Here is an 8107-nt window from a genome sequence, read left to right as displayed (position 1 = left end):
TGATATCAGAGCCGTGCAAATAAGTAATTGTATGTGTGTTTTTAGGAACCATGTTGATTTTAAGATTGTGTAAGTAGGTCTTTAAGGAAACAGGACATTCAAAACTATACAAGAATGCACAAGGCTATACAATCTAGCAGGAAGTATATGGGGTTTTTTTACGTAGAAGACAACCTTTATAGGAGAAGTGTTTCACTTTGCCCCGTTTCGTAAACCACTGTGCTCCAATGGTCTGGGGCAAAATGAAATTTTCATATTTTTTCAAGTTCACAGTAATTTATAAACCTGTTCATTTGAAAACAAAATTTACTGCCATTTGTTAGCGGTAGTCCTAAGGTAACATTATAAATTAAAAAAAAATCTTGCTTTACTCTGCTATGAATTCCCGTTTTGGCTGGACAAAAATTTTGGTCCACTTCGGGTTCCCCTGCATGGCTGCATGAATGTATTTGACCAAAAATCTACTTTAATGAATGCGCAACATGGAAGTCGCGATAATTTCTCAAAATGTTTGAACATTGAAATGAAAGGAGTCAACAATTGATTCCAATTTATAAGAGAAAATGAAGGCGTCTGCCATTTTAAGCAGATGCTTCATTGTTGATGGTAGCCTGAAAGAGAAAAAAATAATCATATTAATGGCAAGGAGTCACAGACGTGTCAGAAACTCTCAATGGAGTTAGGCCTATGATTCATCCGATGTACAAGCCGGCAACCTTCTTAGGTTACTGTCATGCCCCGTATGCAAGCGTCTAATAATAATGCCAACTTGTGTAAAAGAAAAAAAAAAAAGCGCAAAGAGCATAACAGCCTAAATTATTTTCCTTCTCTTGAGGAAGGGGATGGTTTACCCATGAGTTTCCATTATTTTTGTTCAATTGAATTCAATTCTATTTACTGCAGTATTTCAAATTCAATTCAATTCAATTCATTTCAATTGCCCAATAAAAAGCATTACAGGAAATTCAATGCGGGATTTTTACATATGAAATAATGACGAAACATAACAAATCCAAAATATATCCAAAATATATCCAAAAAAATAGCACGAAATAGTACATGATAGATAGAAAAATAACTGAACATGCATGCAAAATCAAACTGGAAAGAACAATCGTATAAAAACGTGGCATAAAACCGAGTCAATTGGCATGATGTTAAAAACTCCAGAAATCTACTCTGTTGCTACGTTCCCAGTCCTAACAATGCGGACAGTACACATGTCATCAAGGCTGAAATTTCTCCAATTATTTTACCTGCCTGATTCAACAACCTTTCAATTTTCATTCAACAAAATAGAGATACAAAATACAAAGCATGCATTACACAATCACATTGTCTGATGAATTTGAAATTAAAAAAAATCATAACGCAAAGTGCATGGATTGTAAAGTATAAAACAAGATGAAATATGTATATACAATTATGCACAATAACCAAGTTCACCAATACATACTTTGAAAGGTTGACAGAAAAGTGAGTATAGAAAAAAGTGGTCCACTTAAAAGCAAGGCTTGTAATTTCTGGAAAAAAAAAGTATGAGACTAGTGCAGTTATCGTTGAGCGAGGCTTGAAACATTTTGTGTCAAAATCATGCCTTTCAGAAAGAATCACTTTTTCTGTATATATATCCCAGTCATCTCCTTGATAAAAAAATACATGTGACACAGAATATCCGATCTAGTAAACGTGATCCAAAAATAACACTTTTAAATGCTGTTGGTTGCTGATTGCCTGTTCCTCTATAGAGAGAACTTATAAGTTTTCTCTATTAATCATTCTTGTGAGAGGAGATTCGTAAAGATGCCAATTTTAATTGTCATCTGCTGATTTACAAAGTAGGGCTAACTTACGCGGTAAGGTCCCAGCTAGAGTTTCCTTCTAGCCAACAAATTGCTAGAGACGTATCTTGGGAGTGACTTTTCGCAGTGAGGGCTCCCGACCATTTTTCCAATTCCAACTCCAGGGCTACTACTGCTGTTTTTGTAGTGCGCAAAACCTCACGACGCCGCACTCCAATGTCAAGGCGAGGTGCCGCAAGTTGGACTTTCCTGGCGTCAGCGCTGGTTCCTGGAGCCAGTACAGTCAACCGGCAGGCCTCCGAAAAGACGCTTATTTTATTTTCAGCGCGGTCGCGGTGACCTTCACATGACGTCTCGAACCGAAGAAAACATCCCCTTTTCAAACTGCGATATTTCCATGACTAATCAATGCTTTTCAACGATTTCTTTTGCATCTTTATGTTTAAGGACGAAATGTACTAGACATGTAAAAATAAAAATTTTCCTCACTCAGAAAAATATAGTAAATGGAGGATAAAAGTGAGATCAAAATCACAAGATCAAAAATTGAGAAAGGACTGTATATTTCAATATCATTTGCTTCTGAGCCCACTAAAATCATACATCATTCGAAGCGAAATTTATCTAGGTTTTCAGAAATACCACTATTTTTTAACCATTGCTTGTAGAAGGGTCAGGATCCAGCAAAATAGCATCCATGTACACATCCAAAAATGCTCAAAACTTGGCGAAGTCGCAGACGACCTTAGTTAGCCAATCACAACCCCGCGCTGTGACATCATCGGCATGGCGATTCTGCTGAATGAACGAGGGCAACTCGAAGCACTCCAAAAACGCTAGAATCGCTTCAAATTCTGTTCATTGTTGCTTTTTTGTGTAACAATTATCAGAATGATATTTTCTGTCTTTTTTTTTTCTTATATCACTGTCGTAAATGAGAGAAAATGACTCACGTCCACAAAAACTTACATCAGTCCCACATATTGAAAATTGTGCTGTTCAGTTGCACTACCAGAGGGCCATACCTACTGTATAGCTCGGCCTTGGTCGTGTGATCGTGTACATCACGACTTGTTGACAAGATACAAGTGTTGCCATGTAATTGTTGTTTTGATATATCTAGTTAAAATGGGTTTCTGATTCTACACAAAAATTAACAGTGGCCAAGATAAAACTTACAGGTTATAAACCCTGTCAGACTTTTATACTTTTTGTGAATGAATCGTTTGTTATGAGTTATATGGTACCGGTATGCAGAGTCGGTGGGGGAATGGTTAGCATCTTCAGGGAATTTACCGACACATCTGCACAAGAAACAAACAACATATCAAATTCGGTAGAAGCATGCATATCACACACACACACACACACACACACACACACAAGGGTAACTAATTGTCCTGTAATCGAGTTAATGACGACTACCGTAGTTGAGAAAATACTGAACAAGCATAGCTGTGCTATTCAATGTGTTGATTAAACAAGTTTTCTTCAAATTACACATGTATATAGGAACTGTATTCTGGTTATAATTATTTGTTTGTCTTGAATTTTGACAAGCTTCTTTTTTTGATAGTTGTGATTCTTTGTTATATTGCTTGTTGAATTGTTGTTATTTATTAATAGGCTTCTAAATTTCAACCGCTGATTAGAAAAAAAAAATCTATGTAGATCATTTCATTGAGATTATACTTAAATAAAAATGTGTGACTGTAAATATACACAGCTTTAAATGGGCAAAATATAATCACATCCTTGTCACACATTATACAATGTACATTTGTGAATAATAACATTTGATGGTACATGTACAGTTTATGAAGGGATAAGCCTATACCAGGTAGTGCTGGCGGTGGAGGTGGTCGAAGTCTTCAGGGAATTTATCAACATACAAACTGATATTCTCATTCTGCATTGGAGACATGCAACACACTTTTTTCCCCAAAAGAAACATGCTCATACAAAACACAAGAAGCAAGTCCTTCCAATCATCACAAAATAACATAGAGACAGCACACATGAATCCCAACATAACTTATGTTTAATAATATATGTGAAAACAAAATCACATACATTGTGCCAATAACTGCTTCTCTTTCAGAAAAAAAAAATCAAATGCAAATACAATGCACCAAAATACTGTATGCACTTATCATTTTGCTTAATCATGCAACACTTAGAAAACTAACATTTTTTCAAAATCGGTAAACTTTTGTAATGAAATCTTGATAATGTTAATTGCATTTTTAGGAAGCTCAATGTGCATTGTACATGTACATATTATATCTAACTTTACTGAAACGGACTTCTGGCTTATATTTTGTACATTATACAGGCATACCTGTGGGTGCCTATAGAATCTTCTCAAACATAGCAAATGATTAAAAGCAAGAATGTTTATTTTTACAATGGCTTAAACAGGAAAAGTGTAACAAACACATACTTTCTTTCACTGTCTCACATTCCGTTACTGTGTCAGCATCCGTCTCCAGATGAAATATACAGTTGTACTCATACGGGATGTAAACCCCTTGAAGGGGTTGGGTGGCTGAGTTGGAAATCGGGAGGCTTTAGAAGAGGGGCCATCCTTCTTCACCGGCCACTCTTACGTTTTTTCCATTTTTGTTTGTTTGTTAGTTTGCGATTTTGTTTTAAGTTTCTTCTTTCACGCTTCCTAAAGGTTGCCTTTTCATGAACAGCCTTTGTATTTGCTGTAATGAACAAAGTAAAATTTTACACAAGTTGATGCAAGAGCAGTTGAACAATTTGGTTGCAACGTATTATCATATGTACCGGTAAACCCGGGTATCTATCGTGCAAACAATCACAGCCCAACCTGGCAAGAATTCCACTCAAAAGGATTTTTGTTGTTGGGTACTTTTCATGTGCTAAGTTATATAACTTCTGAGAAGAATGTCTATCAATATTCCGCACACTTGACGAAAGGCTGTTTGTACCTACATACGCGTAAAAGTGCTGCATCACCTCCACTAGTGTCAATGTCACACAGTTCAATCTTTTCCACTAAATAAGAGATTTTTTGCTCCAGGGTAACAAATACTTGTGCATCATTTCGATCCAGTTCCAGATTCTGTACCATTGAAACACCATAGATGTGAACCTTCAGCCATCTATAAAAGAAATGCAGAAAAGGAAAGAAAATAAACATCATGACTGCACTGTTAAACATCAAAGAAACTCAAGAAAAATATTTTCAAAAAAAAATGTTTCAATGAATCTATAAATGCTATACAAGCAAAGATAAAGAACAAATTTTATATTTCAGGAAAAGATTTTAATGAATTTCATAGTTTTAAATTCCAGTGCAAATGATTGGACCCCTCCCAAAAAAAAAAGAAAAAAAAAAGAAAAAGAAAAGCAAAAACAGAAAAGACAGAAAGAGAGAGATAAATTCTCACAGGATTTTGCTCAATACCCGCCAACACACACACACAACAAATGTCAGAATTATTACCCTTTTGTTTAGTGAGTATCATTCAGGAAAATGATGGGGGGGGGGGGGGGGTTGACACCCCCTTTCCCTACTGTTATGCTAATGGTACCAGCCATCTTCAAGAGCTATGGACATTAATGTTGACATGCAAAAACAAACAAAACCCTACAAAAGTATAATTATTTTATTTCATTTTTTAAGGACATCTCCTTACAGTACTATAGACTTTCTTTTACATACAGTGTGCGTACAAATTGTACATAGGACATTAAAAGATGAACAACACTACTTGTGAAGATCAGGGTGAAAACCCCAGGTGGAGTAGTACACTATACAGCGTTAAAAATATTATATCTTCATATGACAACCCAGACTACTGCAAGAATCTTCAGAACTGGAGTCTGAAGGAGGGACTTAAATCTGCAGAAGAAAGAAAGGAGGAAAAAAAGAAAGATCAGAACATGAATTTACTTACTCGGTCATTTTGCTTGAAGGAGCTATCCCACAGTGGAGTTTCTGCATTTCTGGGAACCGACTCAGTAAGTGGAATGTGCTACATGATGAAGTTCGAAGCCAGGAACTTTCCTTGAATGTCCAGTATTTTGACTGCAAGGAATTCAGAAAGAAGATGTTAAACAATCAAAATACAATGTATGATAGATTCCAGTTACCATGGTTACTGATCTATTCTCTAATAGTTATATAAATGTACAATGATAGCCTAAAGCTTCGAATTGACGGGTAGACACCCTAAAATTTTTTAACGCGGACGTACTTGTAGTTAGCCTAATTGAAAACCAAGGTCTACATGTACACATTAGCCTGAACAGATGCAATGCGACAACAGTGTACAGCTGTTTGTACATCACAACCTGTGTACAGCCAGGAAAATAAAACAAAAATTAATTTGATGAAAAATAAACTCTGAAAACAGTCAATCAATGTGCTACATTTGTACATGTAGGCCCAGCCGTGTGCCTTTACTACAGTTGTACATTCAGTTCTTCTTCTTCTTCTTCTTCTTCTATACATGTGGTATATATCACTTTGTAAAAGTTAACGTAAAACAATTTTTGTTTGTTGCGATTGGGATGAAACTATCATTTGGTGAGGTACCAAAAAAAGTTAGACCGACAGTATCTGTCTCTTCACGACAGACTTCTTATCTTACATTGGGACATGTATGGTCAGCTGTACGTGTCCCAATGACAGTGATGAATGTCAGTAATTTATTAAGAATCCCACAGTGAAGAGACGGATACCGATGGTCTAACTCTAAGAAAATGTTACGCCAAGGACCGTACAATTTTTATGATTGAACCACATGTAATTCACGATTAATAACTCTTGGTACAAGTACTACTACTTTATTTTGCTTGATCATGATTCATGGATAATTATAGCACTGTAAGAAATATCACATGTGGGTGGGTAGATCTTGTACAACTGTAGATCAAACTTCAAAGAAAGGCATGCGCGATGCGCAGATTAATAGTATGAAATAAACAGACAGACCAAAAACTTTTTTAAAAGTTACCATTTGCATTCTTTATCTTACCGGACTTCCACAAATTTAAACATTTAACTAGGCCCCCTAGCCCTACATAAACTTGATGGGTTTTTTAATAAGACTCAAGAGTATCGGCTACAACCTACTGAATTTACAACTTTTTTTTTTGACTGTATTCAACAAGCCTTAGATCTGTAGAGTTTCTAGTCTATAGATATTTCATGCAAGTCAGAAACAAACATGCACGAATTACGAGTGCAACCTACAAATTGTAGGTTACTGTTACCAGTTACACTTACAGCTAATCTACAAGTGTGTAGAACTTCCGTTCTACGGTGTTTAGACTTTTAATAGACAACTGACAGTGTGTTATCTAAAATTTTACACTGACTAGTTACAGCTGTATTAGATTTAATAATCCCCCATGGTTCTTTATGTACGGGACTACAGTCGCACAGAAGGCACTGCGTCGCACAACTAAAAAATAACGATAAAGTGACGTAATACGGACACGTACCGTAGAGAAACAGTGGAAGCCGGTTTCGGAGTCCGCGTCGTTTCACAAAATTTCCGTCACTTTGAAGACAAATAGCGAAAATGTTTTATTTTTGAGCCCAAACGAGACTGCTATCAAAATGTTCGCTAGAGTTTTGGCTTTCTAACGATGCAATTGGTGTTGCCGTCCAATTTGTAGAAGGGTCAGGATCCAGCAAAGTCTGACACCTTACAAAATGCAGAAAAAAAAAGAAAGCCGGTTTTCTTCCTCACATAAATTGTTTTGGTTTTGATAATATTTTTGTTAAAAAGATGTGCATATTCTGTAAGGTATTATTTCAATATTTGTCTAAAAATAATGCGAGCAGTGTACTTCTAAAAGACATCAGCAATTGATCTCGCAAAGCCTGTTGCCTTCTCTCATAATCTCGTGCACCGAAATCTGCACGCGAGACTTCGCGAGACGAAAAATAAAATGTTCACGTTTTGCACAGTGCGAGCGAACGCTGCCGGTAGACTGAGTACTAGTACTCGTGAGCGCGACGTCACGGCGGGCATTGGACCAATCACCAATACGGACTTTGTTACTGTGGCAAACGCCCCATCTTGGGGCAAAGAGATCGATTCTCCGCCAAGAACAAGACGAGTAATGCCCCATGCACAATCAAAATAGATACAATTAATCATGTCATAGATTAGAATATAAGATAAGCAAGACAAGTCGGTAAGTCATCCATGATTCTTGATATTAACATACCAGGTGGTTTTATTTCTTTCATAATATTGCAGACATAATAAATTGGGATGGAATTCTGTTCAGCCCCGCCGCCCCAAAGTTGGGGAATC

The 8107-nt window shown here is 36.5% G+C and overlaps 1 long non-coding RNA gene across 1 annotated transcript; it reads right to left on the bottom strand.

Annotated features, from left to right (window-relative positions):
- Positions 1-3895: 3895 nt before the first annotated feature.
- On the bottom strand, positions 3896-7440 carry LOC140237730 (uncharacterized). Its single transcript, XR_011901864.1, has 3 exons — positions 7284-7440; positions 5732-5862; positions 3896-4933 (listed from the first exon to the last, which is right to left on the bottom strand). It is a non-coding gene; the product is annotated as an uncharacterized lncRNA (long non-coding RNA).
- Positions 7441-8107: the final 667 nt, after the last annotated feature.

This window comes from Diadema setosum, chromosome 14 (genome assembly GCF_964275005.1).
Source record: "Diadema setosum chromosome 14, eeDiaSeto1, whole genome shotgun sequence".
Taxonomy (NCBI): domain Eukaryota; kingdom Metazoa; phylum Echinodermata; class Echinoidea; order Diadematoida; family Diadematidae; genus Diadema; species Diadema setosum.
This window is presented reverse-complemented; position numbering and strand designations above follow the sequence as displayed.